Source organism: Podarcis bocagei, assembly GCF_964188305.1.
Source record: "Podarcis bocagei genome assembly, chromosome: 8".
Lineage (NCBI taxonomy): Eukaryota > Metazoa > Chordata > Lepidosauria > Squamata > Lacertidae > Podarcis > Podarcis bocagei.
In genome coordinates this window covers 11,557,457-11,580,678 of record NC_138133.1, presented here as the reverse complement: position 1 = coordinate 11,580,678, position 23,222 = coordinate 11,557,457, and the positions used below count along the sequence as shown (strand labels likewise).

The 23,222-nt window shown below is 43.8% G+C and overlaps 1 protein-coding gene across 1 annotated transcript in view; it reads left to right on the top strand.

Moving 5' to 3' along the window:
- The window catches only part of GABBR2 (gamma-aminobutyric acid type B receptor subunit 2), a 305,888-nt gene that overhangs the window by 115,038 nt on the left and 167,628 nt on the right, over positions 1 to 23,222 (top strand). The gene's annotated exons all lie outside the window — the stretch shown is intronic.

Below are 23,222 nucleotides of genomic sequence, written 5' to 3'. Positions count from 1 at the left end.
GGATTTTCTCCTAGGCTTTTGTAAAAAGTTAGGGAATAGATGGGTAGTGGGTTTTAACCCCAAGTTGGGCAGGGGGTTGGACTAGATGACCCCTGTGGTCCTTTCCAACTCTACAATTCTGTGAGTCTATGATCAGAGCTAGCGGGTTGTGATTAGTCTTACTGCAGCTTGAAAAGGTGCATATAGAATTAGGGAATTGTTTTCTCCAGCTGCAACTCAGGTGATTGCTTTTTCCAAACTAATTGGCAGTAAGCATGTATTAGACTAACCTGGTCATTGATCCTTAGAGCCATTCTGCACTATATATTTGAGGTGTACATCTAAGTTTATATAAATACACATTTTAAAAACACATAAACAAAATGTAATCAACGTTCGTCAGGGAGTCTGCTGAGAGTACACCAACAGGTGGTAAAACTGGACTTGGTTGTCTCCTAGTTCCTCTCACCACCTGAGAGGAAGAAGACATCAGGGGTTTTCTTCTTCCTTATTCTTAGACATCATATCTCTTCTGAGGGGAACTTCAGTCCACACACTGTCTGTTAGCATTTCAGCACCTTGTGCTTTTGAAGACAGTCTCTGGGACTATCTATGAGGGAATGCTATCGCTAGTTCCTGCTTCTGTCTTTATGGTTTGGCTGTGGGGTTTGTTTCATTCATCATTTTAATATATGCTGGAACATTAAATTTGTAAGGCCCCTCAGAGATCATCTTTCATTTAGAAGGCAGAATAAACACATGCACAATAATAATCTATGTAAATTAATGACGGGGAGCAGTTGAATGTGGTCTCCTTGTGCGGAGATGACCCGCATCCCAGCCATAATGTGCAGACCCATATACCATGTGCTAGGGATCTCTGCCCCCTTCTTGGTGGCCACCAGTTGGAAAGAGGTGATATGCAACGCAACTGCTGCAGTTCATATCATAAGGATTTTTGTGCAGCTCATAGTTAGACTGGAATTCACAAACGCAAATTGTAGCAATGGCTGCCAACTTAGACAGGTCTGAAAGGGGATTGTACAAACTCATGGAGAATAAGGCTGTCTGTGGATGCTGTTCATTATGGATAAACATGACCTCTGGTCAAATACCAGTTGCTGGGGATCACTAATACTGTTGCACCCATGTCCTGCTTTTAAGCTTCCCATAAACATCTGATTGGCCACTGTGAACGTATAATGCTGGATCTGATGGTCTGATCCATAAGAGCTCTTTTTGTATTACTACATGGGAACAGGGATCACTTGTATGTTTTTTATTTATCAATTTATCGATTTCTATTTATAAACCACTTCCTGTAAACTGTCTCGGAAGCCATCTAACAGTAAAAGCAGTTATGGCAATTACATATATGAAATAGGAAAAGGTAAAAGACCCCTGGACGGTTAAGTCCTGTCAAATTCGACTGCTCATCTCTGCCTTCAGGCCGAGGGAGCCGGCATTTCTCCACAGACAGCTTTTATGGGTCATGCCAGCATGACTAAACCGCTTCTGGTGGATGGAAACGCCATTTACTTTGCCGCCACAGTGGTACCTGTTTATCTACTTGCGCTGGTATGCCTTCAAACTGCCAGGTTGGCAGGAGCTGGGACAGAGCAACAGGAGCTCACCCAATTGCGCGGATTCGAACTGCCGACCTTACGACTGGCAAGCCCAAGAGGCTTAGACCATACACGAGTCCTATATATATGAATATCATATATAAGAACAGTTCCAAATCTAGTGCAGATGTAGGCTGGGATGAAAGTCTTCACTTAAAATGCCTTTCGAAAAAGTTGTTAATTGTGCCTTTAGAAGTGCTACCGTATCTCACTGGGGCTAGGACCCTTGGTACCAGCAGAAATATTTATGGATTGGATCTAGGTGACTTCCGTCTAATGTCTGGAAATACCCAGAGACCTGTGATGTGCTGAACTTCTCAGTATGTTAGAAGCCTCTGGGCATGCTCAGACAGGCTTAGCCACTCTTGAAATTAGAGTGCAGCAGCACTGAATTATTTTCCCTGGCAAAACTTTTCGGTGTTTTTACTTATCCACAGTTGCTTTTGCAACAACTGCCAGCTTGAGCAATTAAGGAAGCGGGAAATCTGCTTTCAAGCTTTTAACAGGTGCTTAGGTATATCCCTTAATCAATCTAGGCTGTTGGACTTCATGGTAGAGTTTCTCTACATTTCTACACTCGCGTCAACTGCAAAACAGAAAAAAGGAGGCATTGGGCAAAAAAATCGGTCTCACTGGTGATCTTCTGGAAAGCCAACCAAAAGAAAAATTAAATAGGGAGCAACCTTTACGATAGCTAATGAGCTTGACAAGCAGAAGGGATGTAAATATTTTATGGGCTTCCCAGTTCGGTTCCTTGTAAAGGTCGGTTAGGAAGTGCATCCGTTTTAAAGCATGCAAGAAGCCTTTTAAATAGCCACATTGATGCACACAATTCCCCAGGGGAATTTTTTTCCTGGCTTGGCTTTTTCTCTGAGAGAAAACAACAAGGCATCTATAGACCACGCCTTTGCTTAAGGAACAGTATTGCCACACAGCAGGCATGCTCTGGGAGAAATGTGCACATGCTTGAAATCCCTGAGGAAATTCATAAGAAGAAGTTCAGAATAATCGCCACGCTTCCCCGCTCTCCTGTTCCAACTAGGATAAGAGGGTCTCTGCTGTGCTGGGGAAAGATCTAGGAAGAACTAACTTAGGAGGAGAGGGCAGCCAGCAGCAGGATGCAGTAGCAAGGCACAAAAACAGTCTTTCTCAAACTTAGGTCTCTGGCTGTTGCGGGATTTCTTCTCCACTGATCTCTGACCACTGGTCCTAGGGATGATGGGAGCTGTAGCCCAACAACAGCAGGGGACCCAAGTCTGAGAAACACTTCCAGAAGACAGAGAGCTCAGATACTGCAAAACCTGGGAAAACTCTTGAGGAAGTTGACCCTACCAAATATGAAGTGCAATAGAGAGCTACTTACACATTCTATCAAATGGGTGGTCACATTTAACATACAGGATGTTATTTTTTTAGGGAGCAAGTGGGGAGCCAGATCAGGATCACAGGAAAGCAAATTAATCCTCTCACCCCATGCCATGGATCGAATTAAAACTGCATCCTCACTAGCTGTTGTTTACTGCATGGAGGAGGTGGCCGTTGGCACTAAAAACAGCCTCTCTCCTCTCGTAAATAGCATCTTGGGTGGGATGCATAGGCACCAGCTCCTGGGGAATGATGCACTCTGGGGGCTCCCCAATGTTTTTTTGCGGGCCCCGGGCCCCCTTAAGGGCTGCATGTACAACAGGACATCATGCGATGTCAGGATGTCAAGTGATGTTGCGTCGGGCCACCTCAATGAAGCTGGCGTCTCTGGCAGGGTGCATGGGCTGATACTCTTTGGTAAGAGTGATGAGAAGAATCACATTTTCCTCTCTAGCTCGGAATGGAAAAGGGGCAGAGATCATCCCTCCAGTTTCTGTGCTGTGCTGAGAAGCACGGCCCGATGACACAAGGGATCCCTGTGCCTGGGGCCAGAGCCTTGTATCAATTCATTATTTATTTCAAGAATTTGTATAATGCTTAATCACAGCAGTGCAAAAGAGCCCCTATACAATAAGACTAAGACCAAGTTAAAACTGTGGCACTGACTGGCACCTAGCAAGCGCCAATACAAATCTCATGGAGACCAGGGTTGGCTGTTTTGGCATGGGGCAACAAAGTGATTCTGAGAGTCTGATGTTGTTGTTGTTTAGTCGTGTCCGAATCTTCGTGACCCCATGGACCAGAGCACGCCAGGCACTTCTGTCTTCCACTGCCTCCCGCAGTTTGGTCAGACTCATGCTGGTAGCTTCGAGAACACTATCCAACCATCTAGTCCTCTGTTGTCCCCTTCTCCTTGTGCCCTCCATCTTTCCCAGCATCAGGGTCTTTTCCAGGGAGTCTTCTCTTCTCATGAGGTAGCCAAAGTATTGGAGCCTCAGCTTCAGGATCTGTCCTTCCAGTGAGCACTCAGGGCTGATTTCCTTAAGAATGGAGAGGTTTGATCTTCTTGCAGTCCATGGGACTCTCAAGAGTCTCCTCCAGCACCATAATTCAAAAGCATCAATTCTTTGGTGATCAGCCTTCTTTATGGTCCAGCTCTCACTTCCATATATCACTACTGGGAAAACCATGGCTTTTACAATACGGACCTTTGTTGGCAAGGTGATGTCTCTACTTATTAAGATCTTATGACCAGGTGCCAAAACATGCCTTCAAAATGTATTTTGCCATTCTGAGCTAATTCCTCTTCAACAAGCCTATGGGAAGATTATTTCTCTTGAGTCTGATGAGTGAGGGGTCCTGGGCTGATGATCCGGGCTAGTGGTCAGTATCACTGAGGTCAGCGGACTGAGGCTCAACACCATCTTCCTGTCAAAGTTGTCAATGACCAAAAATAAAACCTGGAACCAGTGGCCAGTGCCGGCAAAGTAATGCATTCAGGGGCAGCTGCAGAGGAAAGGCTTGTGAATTATAATGCCCATCACTGCTATCATGTCAATGCATTTCTGCTGAAGCCAAATGGCTTCTTCCCTTCCGCAAAGACTGCTAGCAATCTCATGTGCAGAGCAGCAGATTAATTCTTCTTCAGCGCGCTCAAATAAAGGACATCATTTAAAATAAGAGCATCTGGCAAGTTTGCAGATATTTTTTTTGCAGTCTGTTTATGATGAGACCTTTTCTAACCCTAGAGTAATTTCATGATCTGTCCCTCAGCAGAGCAGCAATCCTTGCAGCTAAGTCATTTGCTAACCAAACATTTATCTGCACTTGGATGCTCAAGAACTGCCTGAGGTACAAGAGCTATTAGTATATTCTGAAATGCTTTATAAATTCTGTGTGCCTTATATGTGTGTTTTTGTTAATGAATGGAAAGCTAGTAGCCTGTAGGAAATATTTTTTTGTCGCAACCATAAAGGAATTCTAATCGCCGATTGCATTATAATACATTAACATAGCCTCTGAGAATCTTAGGCTATGTTTAAGCTAGTGGAAGGTTTTCTCTGTGGCACATATGGCATTAAAGTGGTTGGATAAGATACGGGGCTGTTGACATACCACATTCCTAACGTATATACCTAAAAATGTGAATGTGACAAGTGATTTGCAAACTCGTATTGGTCCAATTATTAAAGCCCTGGGATTGGCTACAACTCCCTGTTGAGTCTACATTCAGCAGTAAACCAGGGTCTGTTGCTGTGTAATTTATGAAACAGCCTGAGAGTTCTTGTTTCCCAACACTTCCTAGTGTCATAATAAATGGTGTCTGGTACATACATTATGGGTCTGCCTTAACTGCCAAGAAACAGCTGCAGAAAAATGTGGGATGCAAGTTTCATTTAAATGAGTGTGCACTTTTTTTTGTTTTTGCCGAAAGCTGGATGCTAGGATATTTGCATACTAAACTGGGCCTTTACTCTTAGGTTATTTGGTGATGTGCATAGCACTGACTTCCCTGCCTTCATAATCCGGTAGTTGTTTTCTGGTGCTGCAGATTATTCTTATCCCATGAATTAGGCACTCACATCTATATATTTTAGCATATAGCATATTGTGTAGCATTCCAAGTTTGTCGTGTACATTACCTATAGAATCCTTATGCCAACCCTGTAAGACAGGTCATTATTATTTATCTCTATATTGCTGGTTGAGGCTGAGACAACAGTGTCTTTCTTAAAACCATCTAATAAGGATGTGGCTATGACAGGACTTGGAGACTCATCTTCTACCTTAGCCCAGGCACCCCCAGACTTGGCCCTCTAGCTGTTTTGGGACTACAATTCCCATCATCCCTGACCACTGGTCCTATTAGCTAGGGATGATGGGAGTTGTAGTCCCAAAACATCTGGAGGGCCGGGTTTGGGGGTGCCTGCTTTAGCCACTACACTACAGCAATTTTGGTTTTTTTTGTAGGAGTGTAATATGGCTAGGGGACCTTTGTATAAATGCACAATAACACAGCCATCCTATGCTCATTTACTGAGTGGCAGTGGTTTATTTGTGGAAAAAGGATGCCGGTACTCTGGGCAGTTGCCCTGCGTGCAAAATTTCCTTGGGGCCAGGAAAAACAATTACATACAAAACAATTACCGTATTTTTCGCTCTATAAGACGCACCAGACCACAAGACGCACCTAGTTTTTGGAGTAGGAAAACAAGAAAAAAAATATTCTGAATCTCAGAAGCCAGAACAGCAAAAGGGATTGCTGCACAGTGAAAGCAGCAATCCCTCTTGCTGTTCTGGCTTCTGGGATAGCTGTGCAGCCTGCATTCGCTCCATAAGACGCATACACATTTCCCCTTACTTTTTAGGAGAGAAAAAGTGAGTCTTATAGAGCAAAAACTACGGTACATGTTTTAATGGAACTTCATTAAGATCTTGGTATATAGTTGTTACATGATGCGTGATAATTAAATGACTTGCTGAAACACCATACCTCTTTCTGTACTCTCAGTACCTTGACTGTGCCTGTCTTTTTTCACCACAGGGTCATACCATCCAAGCCTGGTTTTGGAAAGGAGGCAGCAAGGCTCCAGGATCCTGTCAGAGCCTCACACCTCCTTCCCCAAGCCCAGGAAGCATTTGCCCAGCTTAAGAAAGGAGGTGTGATGCTCTGAGAAGATCCAAGAGCCCTCCTGCCTCCTCCCCCCCCCCCCAAAAAAAGGTGGCAGTACTGCTTACAGCTAGGGAAACAAGCACTGCTAAGCAGAAGTATAATTGTTTTCAGGGCATTTTACTTCCACTTACATATGGTTAAAAGGTAAAGGGACCCCTGACTATTTGGTCCAGTCGTGACCGACCCTTTATCGGCCGAGGGAGCCGGCGTACAGCTTCCGGGTCATGTGGCCAGCATGACTAAGCCGCTTCTGGCGAACCAGAGCAGCGCACGGAAACGCCGTTTACCTTCCCGCCGGAGCGGTACCTATTTATCTACTTGCACTTTGACGTGCTTTTGAACTGCTAGGTTGGCAGGAGCAGGGACCGAGCAACGGGAGCTCACCCCGTCGTGGGGATTTGAACTGCCGATCTTCTGATTGGCAAGTCCTAGGCTCTGTGGTTTAACCCACAGCGCCACCCGCATCCCTTTTACATATGGTTACAACTATGTAAATAATGCTAGACCATTATTCCAGTTAACCTCAAATTTCCCTAGTTCTTATATGTCTTCAGAACCAGGGCTAGATTAGAGGGCACCTTGGGCAATGTCGCCCTGGTGGGGCCCTCCATGCAAATGTCACAGGAAGTGGCAGGGTAGGTGGGAAGCTGCCATGGGAATGGATGGCGGCATATGGACAGGTGTTCCAAAACAAAGTATTGGGAGAGGCAGCAACTGTCTGCCACCACCGTCCTTTGGCAAGTTGTAAAACTCTCTACACCTGTTCTTGGGCTTCTACACTGAAGCTTTCTCCAGAATGAGCATTGTACATTTACTGTTGCTGCAGAGAATTGAAACGACAAAACACAGTGTTGTCCTTGTTTGTCACTCTGTCTTATTTGTCCAGGGTGATCATTCATGGTGATTTTTTTCAGACTGAAAATGCAGTATCGGCTTGTCCACTTACTGAGGCTTCTCCCTAAAGTGGTGCTTGAATTAGTAATTTCCTCTTTGTCCCTTCCTTTGAAAGCAGCTCCTGCTTCTTAGCTACTGAGGCTGCATACACTGCATAAATTTAAAGCACATTTTAAGTGTCCGCCCCTCAACCAAAGGATCCAGGGAACCATAGGGTGTTGTGTGTGTGTGTGTGTGTGTGTGTGTGTGTGTGTGTGTGTGTTTTACGGTTGCTGGGATTTGCAGCTTTCCAAGGGATAAACTTACAGTTCCTGAGATTATTTGAGAGAGGGAATGTGCTTTAAATGTATGTGTGTACACAGCCTTGGTTTCTTCCTATTCACTGTCATTTACATGGTATTCCTGAATCAGCTCCAGTAGGTTTCTATGGCTTGGGGTGGGGTAGTCTGAACAATCACCCACACTCTCTCCCCCCCCCCCCCGCCACCTTCGTGGTAGTAATCCATGAAGAAATCATAAAAAAAGAAACAAAAAAATATTAATTGGTAGTAGTTCCTTCTGCAAAGAGGAAAGCAGTAATTAAAACTCCCCTACCAAAGAAAACAGGAGCTCGCTCTAATTAAAATGTTGATTCATGAACGCCACTGTCACAAGAACGAACAGGAAGAAACTAATTAGGGTCAGTAGCTGAAAAACAGAAGCTGCTTTCGAAGAAAGGAGCATCAGAGGAAACTATATATTAAAGTTGGGAGTGATAAGTGGGGTCTTTGTGGATTACAAAGCATATATCACAAGCCAATCGTAGCCCCATGGTGTTGATGACCAGGTGGGTGTTGAAATGGTGCACAGTCACCCCATTGGTGGAGGGGTGGGGGTTGGTCTTCAAAGCGACAGAGGCCCTTCTCCACCAAATCTGGTGCTAAATGGCTGTCAGTACTTCCCTTGCTGATGGTAGACTGTGGAAAGCTATGAATTGTGGGCATCTCGGGGTTGGGGGCCCCCGATGCCAGTGGCTTTGGACCAAGAGTCCCATGGCCTGATTCTTTTATATATATAATTTTTATTAAATTTTGTGTTTTGCAGTTTAAAATACTCATTTTGCATCCTTAAAATATCAACGACTTCCCTTCTTCTCTTTCCATGGTTCATTTTACATCACTGCATATTTTACAAAAACTATACCATTCAGTATTCCATTACTGCATCCATCAAAACTTATCCACACTGTTGAATTTATCTTAATGCTGCCAACATTTTTAGCTGTACGGTGGTACCTCGGGTTACATACGCTTCAGGTTACAGACTCTGCTAACCTAGAAATATTACCTCGGGTTAAGAACTTTGCTTCAGGATGAGAACAGAAATCGTGCTCCGGCAGCGCGGCGGCAGCAGGAGGCCCCATTAGCTAAAGTGGTGCTTCAGGTTAAGAACTGTTTCAGGTTGAGAACAGACCTCCAGAACGAATTAAGTTCTTAACCCAAGGTACCACTGTACACAATTATTTCCCATATATTCAATAAACGTTGTCCAGTCTTCTTTAAACGTACGTTCTTCTTGTTCTCTTATTCTGCATGTTAAGTCTGCAAGTTGTGCATATTCTGTCAACTTAAGTTGCCAATCTTCTTTGGTTGGGACTTGGCTCGTTTTCCATTTTTGGGTCAGCAAAACACGGGCCGCAGTAGTAGCATACATAAATCACCTTTTTTGACTCCTGGGGATTTCAGTCTAAATTATCCTCAACAGAAAGGACTCTGGTTTTGGGGGGGAAAGTACTTTCAAACATTTTTTTCCAATTCATTATGGATCATTTCCCAATACTCTTTTACCCTTTTACAAGTCCACCACATATGAAAGACCATTCCCTCCACCTCTTTGCATCTCCAGCACTTACCGCATTTTTCGCTCTATAAGACGCACCAGACCATAAGACGCACCTAGTTTTTGGAGGAGGAAAACAAGAAAAAAATATTCTGAATCCCAGAAGCCAGAACAGCAGGAGGGATCACTGTTTCTGCTGCGCAGCGATCCCTCTTGCTGTTCTGGCTTCTGGGATAGCCGCGCAAAGCCTCCTCAGGGCAGCGGGAAGGTAAACGGCATTTCCGTGTGCTGCGCTGGTGCCGGCTCGCCAGAGCAGCTTCGTCACGCTGGCCACGTGACCCAGAAGTGTCTCCGGACAGCGCTGGCCCCCGGCCTCTTAAGTGAGATGGGCGCACAACCCTAGAGTCGGACACGACTGGCCCGTACGGGCAGGGGTACCTTTACCTTACATTTAAAAAAAAAAATGCAGCATGGAACCGCCATTTTATTACCACCCAGCTGATTCCAGGAAAGCAAAGTGCTAAATAGTTCTAGTGTGAAATCATCCTTCATGTGTGAAGTGGAAACTGGGCCACCGGTATATTATAATATGGCCGCAGTCCCAAGTTCTTCGTTCGTGCCTAGTTCTGCCCAGGGGCACCTTTTGCTGGGGATTTCTGCAGCAAGGGGAGTTTATTGTGAAAGCGTTCTTTTTCAATGTAAAAATGATAGCAACTGACAGCTTTTCACTAAAATAAAATCAAATGTTTGGATGCCTGCTTCAAAATGGGCTCAGATGCAATCTTCTGCACCTTTTCTAACACTGATACTTAAACCTCCTAACTTTGTGCCAGAGAACTATAAATGATATGCTTTGTGGTGATTATTGTAAATATTGGTAGAATTTTTTTATTAACCCCCCCTCAAAAATATTTAAAAAATTGGTTTTGAAAGCATTTAAAATTAATCTTTTTCTAAACTGTGAATGTGCAAAATGTTAAGACAGCTGTTTTGTTTCCTAAGTGGTACTCTTACAAGAGAGTGTGGAATCTTTTAAATTCTAGCAAAAAGCAAGTGAATTACAGTGGAACCTTGGTTGTCGAACGTAATCTGTTCCGGAAGACTGTTTGACTTCCGAAACGTTCGATAACCGAGGCGCAATTGCCAGTTGGCAAAATCCATTGAAAAAATGGAGAAATGTGCCTTGGAAGCCGTTCGACTTCCAAGGCGCGTTCGAAAACGGAAGCATTCACTTCCGGGTTGTCGGTGTTCGAAAGCCAAAACGTTCGACTTCTGAAGTGTTTGAAGACAGAGGTTCAACTGTACTGTCTAGCAGAGCTATTCCGTACACAAGAAGCTGATGTAAAATTAAGTTAAGCTGGGGTAAAGTATGCCAGATCCAGACTCCATTCTGAAAAAACTTGCCTCTAGATAGCATTTGAGTTACACTAACCATCTCCCCACCCCCTGGGGGTCATGTGACCAAGATGAACGAGCTTAAGTTACAGCCTAAATCCCTTCTCTCTAATTCATGCCTTTTTCCAGGGCTTGGGTCAATTTAAGATCCACCTGCACTGGTTCAACCAACTGCATACCAGCCGAGCCAGAATTGGTGGGGGGAGAGCAGTGGAGAATGGAGAATTATGTCCCATAGCCTTTTTGTGCCCTGAGCAGGAAACTCCTACTCAGCCCCAGAGCCCCTGAATTCTAGCCCCACTCATTCTGGTGGAATCTACTTCAGGATTGCTCCCAAATCATTAAATAACATCTCGTCATCTGAATTGCAGATTTCCATGTAGAGTATTTCAACCTAGATTTTCCATGCAGGGTACTGTTATTCTATTTGGTACCCCCAAATCAAGATCAACCACTCAAGGCCCCATTACCTTGAGACACTGACTTTCCTGCAGCTGCATAGGGTGTTTGTTGAACTAAGGTTCCAACAGATGCCCTCAGCATATTTAGAGGGGACATACCTGGGAATTCCCCATATGGGAAGCAAATGGATTTATGGATGCAATCAGGTTGAGGATGTCATGCATTACCTGCTACTTCTCCCTTTATATTCAATGCCCAGAGAAATTTATCACCTGTTCTTGACTGTCTCTCAGGCCAATCCCCCAGGAGGTGACAGTCAAGCTCCTAACTAATAAAGATCTACAGATTACACACCTGGTAGCCAAATTTGCTCTGGCAGCTAAGAAACTCTGTTCCAGATATGTTAATGTTTTCATTTTTTTTAAAAAAAATTATGCTGTAAACTTTTTATGCTATAAACCTTTTATAGAGTATGTTGTGCAATTTCAGAGGAAAGCCTTGCCATGCCCTCTGCTATACTGTTTTGGCTATGCACAATAAATTGATTGATTGGCTGGTTGGTTGGTTGATTCCCACGCAGGGTATTCCATTGGAATTGGTATGAGCAGAAACGTGATTGTGTAACATGAAATGATTCACACAATGCATTGTCTGTGAAGGTGCCTTATAAATAAATAAACATATATATATTTATACACACATGATGTCTTGACAAGCTCTATGTGAGGACTGGGAGGAAAGGTGATGGAAGGTGTAGAAGGGGCAGTGGTCAGTTTGACACCGTGCAGAATTCTAACGTAGCTGGAACAGCTACCAGTTTAAACTTAGCTTTCACATTTATATTTCGCAGATGTAATTTGAAGGCGGTATAGGATGAAAATATTTGGGCACATGGAAGTTTGAAGTTCTCACTGCATCCTCTTCTGCTCCTGAAAGAGCAAGCAGCTTTTCTGTCTTAAATGTTAACATGTAGAACCGCACCAGCAGAGCCTCTCTCTCTCTCCCCCCTCTCTCTCCCTCCCTCTCTCTCTCTCTCTCTCTCTCTCTCTCTCCCTCTCTCCTTCAGTCTGGGGATTGTGGGCAGAGGCAACATTCACTGCAGTATTATTGCACAGAAATTGTGAAGCTGAACCATGCGATAGAATTTGGGGTTTTGTTTTGTCAGCTCAACACTGGAGACTGTGGGGATGTTTGTAGGTACTTAAAATGACACAGTTTTGCCTGCCTCTAGGGAAACTATGGTAAGTTCTTAAAGAAATGGGAGTGCCTGATCACCTCATCTGTCTCCTGAGAAATCTCTATGTGGGACAAGAAGCTACAGTTAGAACTGGATATGGAACAACTGATTGGTTCAAAATTGGGAAAGGAGTACGACAAGGCTGTATGTTGTCTCCCTGCTTATTTAACTTATATGCAGAATTCATCATGCGAAAGGCTGGGCTGGATGAATCCCAAGCCAGAATTAAGATTGCAGGAAGAAATATCAACAACCTCAGATATGCAGATGACACAACCTTGATGGCAGAAAGTGAGTAGGAATTAAAGAGCCTTTTAATGAGGGGGAAAGAGGAGAGCGCAAAATATGGTCTGAAGCTCAACATCAAAAAAACGAAGATCATGGCCACTGGTCCCATCACCTCCTGGCAAATAGAAGCGGAAGAAATGGAGGCAGTGAGAGATTTTACCATGATCACTGCAGATGGTGACAGCAGCCACGAAATTAAAAGACGCCTGCTTCTTGGGAGAAAAGCAATGACAAACCTAGACAGCATCTTAAAAAGTAGAGACATCACCTTGCCAACATAGGTCCGTATAGTAAAAGCTATGGTTTTCCCAGTAGTGATGTATGGAAGTGAGAGCTGGACCATAAGGAAGGTTGATCGCCGAAGAATTGATGCTTTTGAATTATGGTCTGGAGGAGACTCTTGAGAGTCCCATGGACTGCAAGAAGATCAAACGTATCCATTCTGAAGGAAATCAACCCTGAGTGCTCACTGGAAGGACAGATCGTGAAGCTGAGGCTCCAATACTTTGGCCACCTCATGAGAAGAGAAGACTCCCTGGAAAAGACCCTGATGTTGGGAAAGATGGAGGGCACAAGGAGAAGGGCACGACAGAGGACGAGATGGCTGGATAGTGTTCTCGAAGCTACCAGCATGAGTTTGACCAAGCTGCGGGAGGCAGTGGAAGACAGAAGTGCCTGGCTTGCTTTGGTCCATGGGGTCATAAAGAGTCGGACACGACTAAACGACTAAACAACAACAGGGAAATGAAGGTGGAGAGCGACCTCTGGGTCCTTGCAGAGTTCCCAGCCACCCTCTTAAGTGGGGGAGGGGCTTTAAAAAAGGGAGGAAGGGGCAAGGAATCCAAAGCCCATTGCAAAATACTGTGGACTCAGGTCACCTCCTGCTAACAGCTCCCCACCCCCCACCCCCGCTGTGAGATTGTGGTTTGGGGGTGTGGAGTCAGTCTTGTGTTTTTCACATGTTGTGTGTTTAAAATCCACCTACCAGCTTCCCAAGATTTAAGAACGAAGATCCACAATGCACAAAAAGAAGTTCTTACTGAGAGAGATGTTGGGAAAGCATTAGAAAGGGTTGTGGGTTAAAATAATTACTGGAGATATAGACGTTTCGGAAATGAGACACTTTCTTTTGCGTTTGTTTTCTCTCCCCCCTTCCCTGTTTCTACCTTTTGTTTAGACTTGACAGTCTGTCAAGATCCAAGTGATGGATTTTATCAGCCCCGTCCTAGTTGTCAAATGCAAATATTTAGTCTGAGATGTAGAAACATGACATGTTAATTTTTAGATTATTCTCAGAGAAGATAACAAAGGAGAGAAAACGCATGTGAACCTTGCTTTGAGAGAAGGGAGGAGGACACATTTGCAGTCATCAGCTCTTCTGAGCACTTTTGAGAGATTTTGCTTAATGAAGCCTTTTTCTCTGTGGTGATATTTTAGTCGTATGTTGAATCATGGGCTTCAGCAACACACATATTATGCAGTGTCTTTTCATATATATAGTTAATAATTACAGCCCATTTTTGCACAGCAATATTTTGATCTGCAGATTCTGAACTTTTATGTTATCATACTTTTGCAGACCATGTTTCACATTGTTATTACCAATAAAATAGCAGGGTTTAGTGGGAACATCCTACTAAGGACATTAAATTCCACAAATAAAACCCTCACAATGGAGGGAGGGGTTTGGTGGCAGGGTAAGTTCTCTAGGTGCTGAATGCTATCGGTGTGGTGAGTGCATATATTTTAATGGGCCTAAGTATCAATGAAGGCAGTCCCCAAAAAGGCAGTTTTGCTAGACAGGCCTATTCTTCAAATTTAAAGAACTTGCTCAATATGCCTGGGAAATGGTTGAAGGGCACCTGCTAAAATAAATGAACTCAGCAGGTCTCCTTGTGGTTAGGGTCTTGGACTGGAAGCTGCCTTTGAGTATCCTGTAGAATTAGTGGGTTTTAAATGTAATCAATAAATAACCTGAAAGCGATTTTGAGAGCTAGTGGTGTGTGTGTGTGTTAGTTTTGATACACTGGAGTTCCAGTTCCTGTTCAATTAATGGGTGGCCCTGGTTAAATCAGCGTCTTACAACCTAACCTACTTCTTGTAAGAATAAAATGGACCAGTAAATGTGACAAATATTAAACAAACAGAATCTTTCCCAGATTGGGGTTCATTTGATGGCAAGAGGCAGAATTAAATGGGCTTTCGCAATAGTTGCAATGATGAAAGTTGACTTCCCTTCCTATTTGACAAGCATAAAGCCGGCATTTCGCATCCCCCCTTTTTTGCAGTGAACCTGAATGCCAGTATATTAGAACAACTCCCCCCCCCCCCAGTTTATTCCATGTGTCTTTTCTAGTTGGTAAAACTCTAGGAAGGATGTGTGTGGAACAAATGCACAGATTGAACCACTATATACAGCATGCCCTAGTACTGCTTACTGTCTCCCTAAGGCCTTCCACCACTTTCATTTTTTAGCAATCCCCTTTTCTCCATCCTGCTGTCCTTTCCCTGCTGGCTCTGATATTAGGAGAGTGCTGTAAGATCACAGTTAAATGTGCAGTGGGGCAGGGGGAGACAGACATTCAAGAGAAGTGTTTCAAATGACTGCATTTAGCTTTCCATGCTTGGCCAGTTTTCTAGTGGAAGTGCATTCTTCTTCCAGTGAAACATCATAACAAAGAAATACGGCTACGGTAGATGAAGCAACAATTTGGCATTTAGAATAGCCAAATACAAATGCATCTGGTAGTAACATGTGTTTTAAAATAGTATAAAATTATATGCATCTCGGGGACGCGGGTGGCGCTGTGGGTTAAACCACAGAGCCTAGGACTTGCCGATCAGAAGGTTGGCGGTTCAAATCCCCACAACGGGGTGAGCTCAAGTTGCTCAGTCCCTGCTCCTGCCAACCGAGCAGTTCAAAAGCATGTCAAAGTGCAAGTAGATAAATAGGTATCGCTCCGGCGGGAAGGTAAATGGCGTTTCTGTGCGCTGCTCTGGTTCGCCAGAAGCGGCTTAGTCATGCTGGCCACATGACCTGGAAGCTGTACGCTGGCTCCCTTGGCCAATAAAGCGAGATGAGCGCCGCAACCCCAGAGTCGGCCACTACTGGACCTAATGGTCAGGGGTCCCTTTACCTTTACTATATGCATGTCTTTCTCTTAGCAAGGGTAGAGGGGATTGCTTGAGGAAGAGGAGTGCCAACTTGGCTCCATGGCAGTGGGTGCTCAGGGCTGTGGGTGCCATGCAATATGCATGGCCCTGGCACCGAAATTGGTGGGTGCCCAGCCTCTTCATGGGGTATTTTGTGGGTGCTTGGGCACCCAGGGCCCCAGGGAGTTGGCACCTACGTTGAGGAATTTGTTCTCTGCACAGGGAATTCCGGCACAGACCAACTTGATCTCCACCTCCCAGACTAACACATGGATCGGAAGGCAGCCATCCTTCGGGATTTTGCGCTTTTTCAAATTCTGCAGTAGCCTCTGCTCAAAAAGCATAAAATATTAATTTTTAAATGTGTGTTCATAGGTAAGATACTTTTATATACAGTGGTACCTCGGGTTACATATGCTTCAGGTTACAGACGCTTCAGGTTACAGATTCTGCTAACCCAGAAATAGTACCTCGGGTTAAGAACTTAGCTTCAGGATGAGAACAAAAATTGTGCTCTGGTGGCGCGGCAGCAGCAGGAGGCCCCATTAGCTAAAGTGGTGCTTCAGGTTAAGAACTGTTTCAGGTTAAGAACGGACCTCTGGAACGAATTAAGTACATAACCAGAGGTACTACTGCATTGATGTTGTTAAGAGGTACTGTGATCCCTATTTTCAGTGTGCTTCTTCTTGTAGCTGTGATTCCGTTTAGCGCTGCCTTCCTCTCAAGTTACATTCATTTGTGGATGTGTCCTATGATTTGTGTTTTTTAGAAGTGGAGACTGTAAACCATGTGAACTTGTTAATCCTTCAACAATAACCACCCCGCTCCCGTCCAGTGAGCTGTATAAAAGAGCTAATGTGAATTGGCAGGTCAGCTGAGGTCAGGGTAGTGGTGTTGGGGTGCCTTTGTGCTGACTTGAAGCTTGCAGTTGGAGAGCTGGAGTCCCCACAAATTATTTGCTTCACTGTGTGTGATTGTGTGTGTTCCTGCTTCCTTTCTTTTGGGGCACAGGGGAAAGTGCAACCCTTCTGCGTGTGCTGGCATGAGTGTCTGTGGGCACAGTAGTTTTTTTGTACAGCAAGGGAGGAAGAGTTGCAATAAAAAAAGGTTGCGGAGGAGACCTTGCTACACATGCCAGGCTGCCCTGCATTTAGGAGGATCACCTCCACATCCTCTTTCCCTTGTGCCTTCCTTCCCTGTCACCAGTGAAAAGCACAAAGAACTACTGTGCTAACACTGCTCTCTGCTATTTCCTGTGGGAATGTAAATACAGCGCTGACCCTTCCCTGGCGTGAGCAATACCTTTTGCTTGTGGCCTCGCTTCCTGGTTGTATGAAGTCCATGTCACTCCCATAACACAGAGGCTGCCGCCGCCTCTGAAATTAGGAAGCTGAAGTAGCCAGCGGTTGTTGGGTTGTTGTTTTTCAGTTTGTTCCCACGGCTTTCATAAGCCTTCGGAATAACCCGCCAGTTTCAAAGATTTTGTTTGTAGCCACATTCCGCTGTCTCATAGGGAACTGCTGGTTAGAAGGAGAAGAATGTCAGAAAGGCTTCTCTGATTCCCCAACACAAGGTTATTAGCAGAAGCTCCAAGAATTACTTGGCTGAGCTCTGTAGAGAAGTGGGGAGTTGTTTATAATGGAGGAACATAATGTCACAAGAAACATATAAAGGGTGTAGCTGAAAAAAAAGCTGTAATGTGAGTTTGAAAGTAGTTGCTCGTATATTTTTAATGTCTTACACTATTAGTAATATATTTAATTATTATTTTTGCCTCCTAATTACTAGGTGTGTTAATTGTGCACTGTGCAGTTTCATGAGGGACTGCGCTTAAGTGCCCTACTTGAAATTCTTATTGAAACTCTTTTTTACTTCCCTCAGAAATTTCCTTGATGTTTTGCTCCAGCAAAAACTTGAAGATTTTCCTCACTGGTTTAAAAACAACAACAACACTTTAGTTCAATTTAGTGGCAACTCTAATCCTTTCTTGACAATTCATTTGTATTCATAAAGTTGACTATGGATTTAATTACTGCTATATAGCATTAACCCAGCACAATTTATGGGTGTGTTCCTGAAAAGATGCAATCAGATTTTGCTCCCCTGTCTTACACGATTTACTCACTAAGACTTAGGGTGTGTTCACAATACCGCCTTAGACACTTGGCAAGAGATGCGTTAGAAATGGCTTAAGGACTCTCGCCAGTGTGAAGCTGGTTTGAGAAACAATACATCATTATGTGTTATCTTACAACCAACCATAGGATGCAAATGCATTAAAATCCCAGTCCATGAAGTGAGTGCACAATAAACAGGAATGTAAGCCTCAGTGTAGCCCTCGCTTTAAAATTATATTTCCCCCTCAAAACAGCTCCTCTTTTCCCTATGAAAATGCATAATAAAAGTGAACTCTTGCCTCTTCACTGACGGATTGGTCCGTCCTTCTGATGTGTCCTTCTTCCAATCCTGCCCCATCTAGCATAGCCTGCAGCTGCAAAACATTCCCTATGCACACACAGGATTTAACCTGTTTTTAGCTATACAGATCTTTCTGTGTACATCTGAATATGTGAAGTGAGAATGTCACAGAGATGTGCTTGAAAAATGTGTACTCCACAATTATGCTTGGACAACTCTTCCTGTAAACAGTGGGGATTGAATCTGGAACTTTCTGAATGCAAATAAAACCCCAGATTAAAATTGCCTCAATATCTGTTGTGCATGTGTGAGATGATCCTGGCTAATAAATCTTCCTTTCAGAAGTTCACAGGTTGAGCAGAAAATACTGTATAATGACTGGATGAACCGAAGTATGTAATCAAAATATCTGGTTATCCTTCTGCAGTTGGCAATCTGGGTTGGAATGCAGACTCCTTTTTAAACCCGCATCCCTTCTGATTTGGAAAACACAGGACAGTGCTCTCGTTTTGTCTCTCCCACCTTGTGGTTGATGTGTTAAATATGTTGCTTATATTGCTTGTGTAATCTGTTATTAGGTGCCAATATAATATTGCAGCAGACGCTCACAGAAATCAGGAGAGATATGAAAACAGATCATCCTTCCTTTCTTTTCTCTGATAGTGAGGGAGAAACTTGTTGTTGTTGTTGTTGTTTAGTCGTTTAGTTGTGTCCGACTCTTCGTGACCCCATGGACCAGAGCACGCCAGGCACTTCTGTCTTCCACTGCCTCCTGCAGTTTGGTCAAACTCATGTTGGTAGCTTCGAGAGCACTGTCCAACCATCTCATCCTCTGTCGTCCCCTTCTCCTTGTGCCCTCCATCTTTCCCAACATCAGGGTCTTTTCCAGGGAGTCTTCTCTTCTCATGAGGTGGCCAAAGTATTGGAGCCTCAGCTTCAGGATCTGTCCTTCCAGTGAGCACTCAGGGCTGTTTTCCTTCAGAATGGATAGGTTTGATCTTCTTGCAGTCCATGGGACTCTCAAGAGTCTCCTCCAGCACCATAATTCAAAAGCATCCATTCTTCGGTGATCCGCCTTCTTTATGGTCCAGCTCTCACTTCCATACATCACTACTGGGGAATCCATAGCTTTTACTATACGGACCTTTGTTGGCAAGGTGATGTCTCTGCTTCTTAAGATGCTGTCTAATCTGAGATTTGTAGAGGGTCTTCTAGTCCAATCCCACTGCAATGCAGGAATCTGTTGCCCAGAGTGGGGCTCCAACCCATGACTCTAAGGGTCTTTTGCTCTATCAGATGAGCTATCCCAGCAGTATAACCTTTCCATCAAGCTGAATGCAACCCACGAAGCACTTGACTCTCCCATCCCGATTTCTGCTGCCTCATGTTGGTGTTTCAAAAAAGTTGGAGATTTGTTGAGCTACTGTTGAACTGCCTTTGGCTTGATGGGTCACAAATTGTGCAGCTCTGGTTTTTTGTAGCACCTGTAATGCAGAAGCTGTGAAAGCAAGAATGGGTGAGAGGTCCGGGGGGGGGGGGAGAGTGCTCCAAAATGTGCTCGGAGTCATATTCCTCCAAGTGGATTCTGAAACAAAAGCTCAAACACCTGGGTAGAAACATGGAGTAGAGTATTGCATCCTGCATATTTAATAGTAACAGGAAATACCAGCTTGTCTGAGCACCTGTTCTAGACAGGTAGGTTGAACTAGTGTTTTTAACAAAACAAATGCACAACTGTGTTTATACAGCCAGCAGTTGAAGTAAGCATGGCGCTGATTCAAAAACCTATTTCCTTTGCCTCTGCCCTCAAAACCGTATTTCCTTTTTTTTTTAAGTGAATTGGGTACATGTATTTCATTTTTAAATATTTATTCAGTGAGCTAAGATGCATTATATCAGGAGGCACTTATATGAAATCTATATTGCGGTTTCTAGTGCACTTTCCTGCCTTTTGTCATATGGCATGCATCATTCATTGATCTCCTCTTTTTGCTGTGATATAATCTATTCCACCAAACAGGCTGCCTGCCATCATTCAGAAGCAAACGGACTCATATCAAGGCCTGAATCTGTGGCCTCTCTGAGCACCTTCCTCAGTGGCAATCTCAGGTAGTTAGTCCTTTTCCACTGACTCCACTTGAGTCTCAGTCTTCCTAAGCATCACTGACCTCTTCCTTCATCTAGTACTATTTCTGGTATGAAAACATGATGGGTCACAACACATACGGTCCAAGTTGAACCAGACTTGTGACACAAGCATCCCATTTTGGAAGCCGCTGGGGTCTGTTTCCATTGAGAGCCGTTTTGTTCGGGAGTTTATTTTAATGTCATATAGTAGTAGTTGCAGAAAATAACTTCTAGGGAGCACCTGATGTTACAGTACATACGATGTCGGCAGTGTTTACATACTTACATACACACATACTGTAAATGATTAAGAAGGATGTGAAATGACCATGTTGTTGTTTAGTCGTTTAGTTGTGTCCGACTCTTCGTGACCCCATGGAGCACGCCAGGCACTCCTGTCTTCCACTGCCTCCTGCAGTTTGGTCAAACTCATGCTGGTAGCTTCGAGAACACTATCCAACTATCTCGTCCTCTGTCGTCCCCTTCTCCTTGTGCCCTCCTATTTTCTCAACATCAGGGTCTTTTCCAGGGAGTCTTCTCTTCTCATGAGGTGGCCAAAGTATTGGAGTCTCAGCTTCAGGATCTGTCCTTCCAGTGAGCACTCAGGGCTGATTTCCTTACGAAAGGATAGGTTTGATCTTCTTGCAGTCCATGAGACTCTCAAGAGTCTCCTCCAGCACCATAATTCAAAAAAAGCATCAATTCTTCTTTATGGTCCAGCTCTCGAAATGACCATAATATATATTTAAAAATCATACACACACCAGTGTTTTGCTTAATTCAGTAACTTAAAATGCAGCATTTCCACCTTGGGCATAGACATTTGCTGAAATAAGTAAAATAAATTTCTTATATTGTATAATCCTACCTGTACTGTTAACAATGCTGCCTTTGATTTTTTTTTAGTCTGCAAATGCTCTGTGGTTGTCAGGTCTGATGCTGAATGGGTTGCAGTTCTTCATACATCAGTGCCCCCTCTTCTGTAGCGAACATGATTTCAGCAATGAACTAGTCAACACACACACACACACTTTCCCCTTGGAGAGATGCTCTAATTGTGAACTGTTCTCATGAAGCATGGAAGAATTTTCATAAAACAGAGGAAAATTAAATGCCATGATTAATTTATATGGATTCATAGACTACACAGTCACGAAATGTTACAGATATCAGTTACTTTGGCCTCCAATATGAAATGGGCCATAAGCTTTCCTAAAGATCAAGGACACAGACCATTAAGGTACAATTTCGTACGCAGTCCATAGTTTCGTAAAGTCCTGTTGGAATCAATGGTAGTTAAGTGCAGGGAATTATGGATAAGATTGCACGGCACAGATACACATAGTTAAGTGCCCTTGTTTTTATGAATGCAGCTGTATTGTACTGCAGCCAATGGTTCCAATCCAACTGCATGCACAAGGAACAGCTGTGGCCATACAAGTGTAGCCTTTAAAAATATATATATATAGCTGAAACCTTGCAAATCAGCATTTTGGTGGGGAAGAGGTAACACATCAAGGGGACGCAATTTAGCCTTCTACTCCCCCTTCAAAACAGCCAATCAGCTGGATTTCAGCATTGTTAAAAGGGCTTGGTGGATATGTCCCAGCTGTTGGATTGAGAATGGGAATTATGGCCTGCAGCACCCATTTACCTAGAATTTCCCATCAAGTTCAAGACCAAGGCAACAGCAAGATGAACTCAAAAGGATTAAATGAAAAAGAACAGAAGGGTTTGAAAGGAAAGGGATGGGCTGCATTAAACTTGAGCAAAATGAAAACCTTGCTCTAATGGGTGTTGGAACAGTAATAACGTTACTGCTTCTCAGAGGCAAGAACTTGCAAAGAAGCAAGAAGCATCAGAGATCAAAGCAATTTAGCATCTCCCCTCCTCACTGCAAATCACTTGAATTGGAGAGGCTTGGTCACAAAATCATTCCTATTTTCAAGGTAGACCCATCAGTCACAATGGAGCTCCCCTCTTCCTTCACACGACAATTCATTATATGGCAAGCTGTTTTGTTTTAGCAAGTCTGGTGGTTTTTTTAAATGTCTGAACTACCACGGTGCCATGAAGCACTTCAGGATGTCCCTGCTTCTGTTTGGGGCACTTGGGACAGATCCCCTTTTGTCCAAATCGGCTGTGAATCTCTAGTATCTGCCATCTTTCCTAATTTTCCCAAACTGGTTACATGCAGTGTGCTACAAAAGGACAGCTGCTTTCTACTTGAATTCCCAGCGTTATGATTTGTTCTGTGATTTAAGAAGATGCCTTTACTTTTTTTAAAATAGATCCCTGGTACTTTTGGATCATGTTCTGCAAAATGTGTTGTGTTCCAAACAGTCTCTGTTCTTAATTCCCCGCCTCCTCACCATGGCAACTCGGAGTCCCTCCTACGTTTGTTGATAGCAATGACTGTTTGAGTTAGAAAGTCATTTCTGAAGCAGATGGAGTGTGCTAGGTGCTAAACTGGCGCTGAATAATCCAGCAATAAAGTAGACATCAGGTATCCATTGTGGCATTTGTCCTCAGTGCAGTATTTAGCCTGCATTTCACAGTTCAGATTTAGCACCTTAAGGGAGTATCGCCTTGTTTGTTCAAATAAGAAACAGCCACTAGTTTTCCCAAAAATGTTTTGACTGTGAACAGTGTAGTGTGACTGGGAGGGTAGGGATGAGGGGTGGAATACCACACCAAAATGCATTTTCCACAACTCCCCCCCCATGTTACATGTTGTGGTTCCTGCCTGTAACTCACAACTTGAGTTGGATGTACAGTGGTACCTCGGGTTAAGTACTTAATTTGTTCCGGAGGTCCGTACTTAAGCTGAAACTGTTCTTAACCTGAA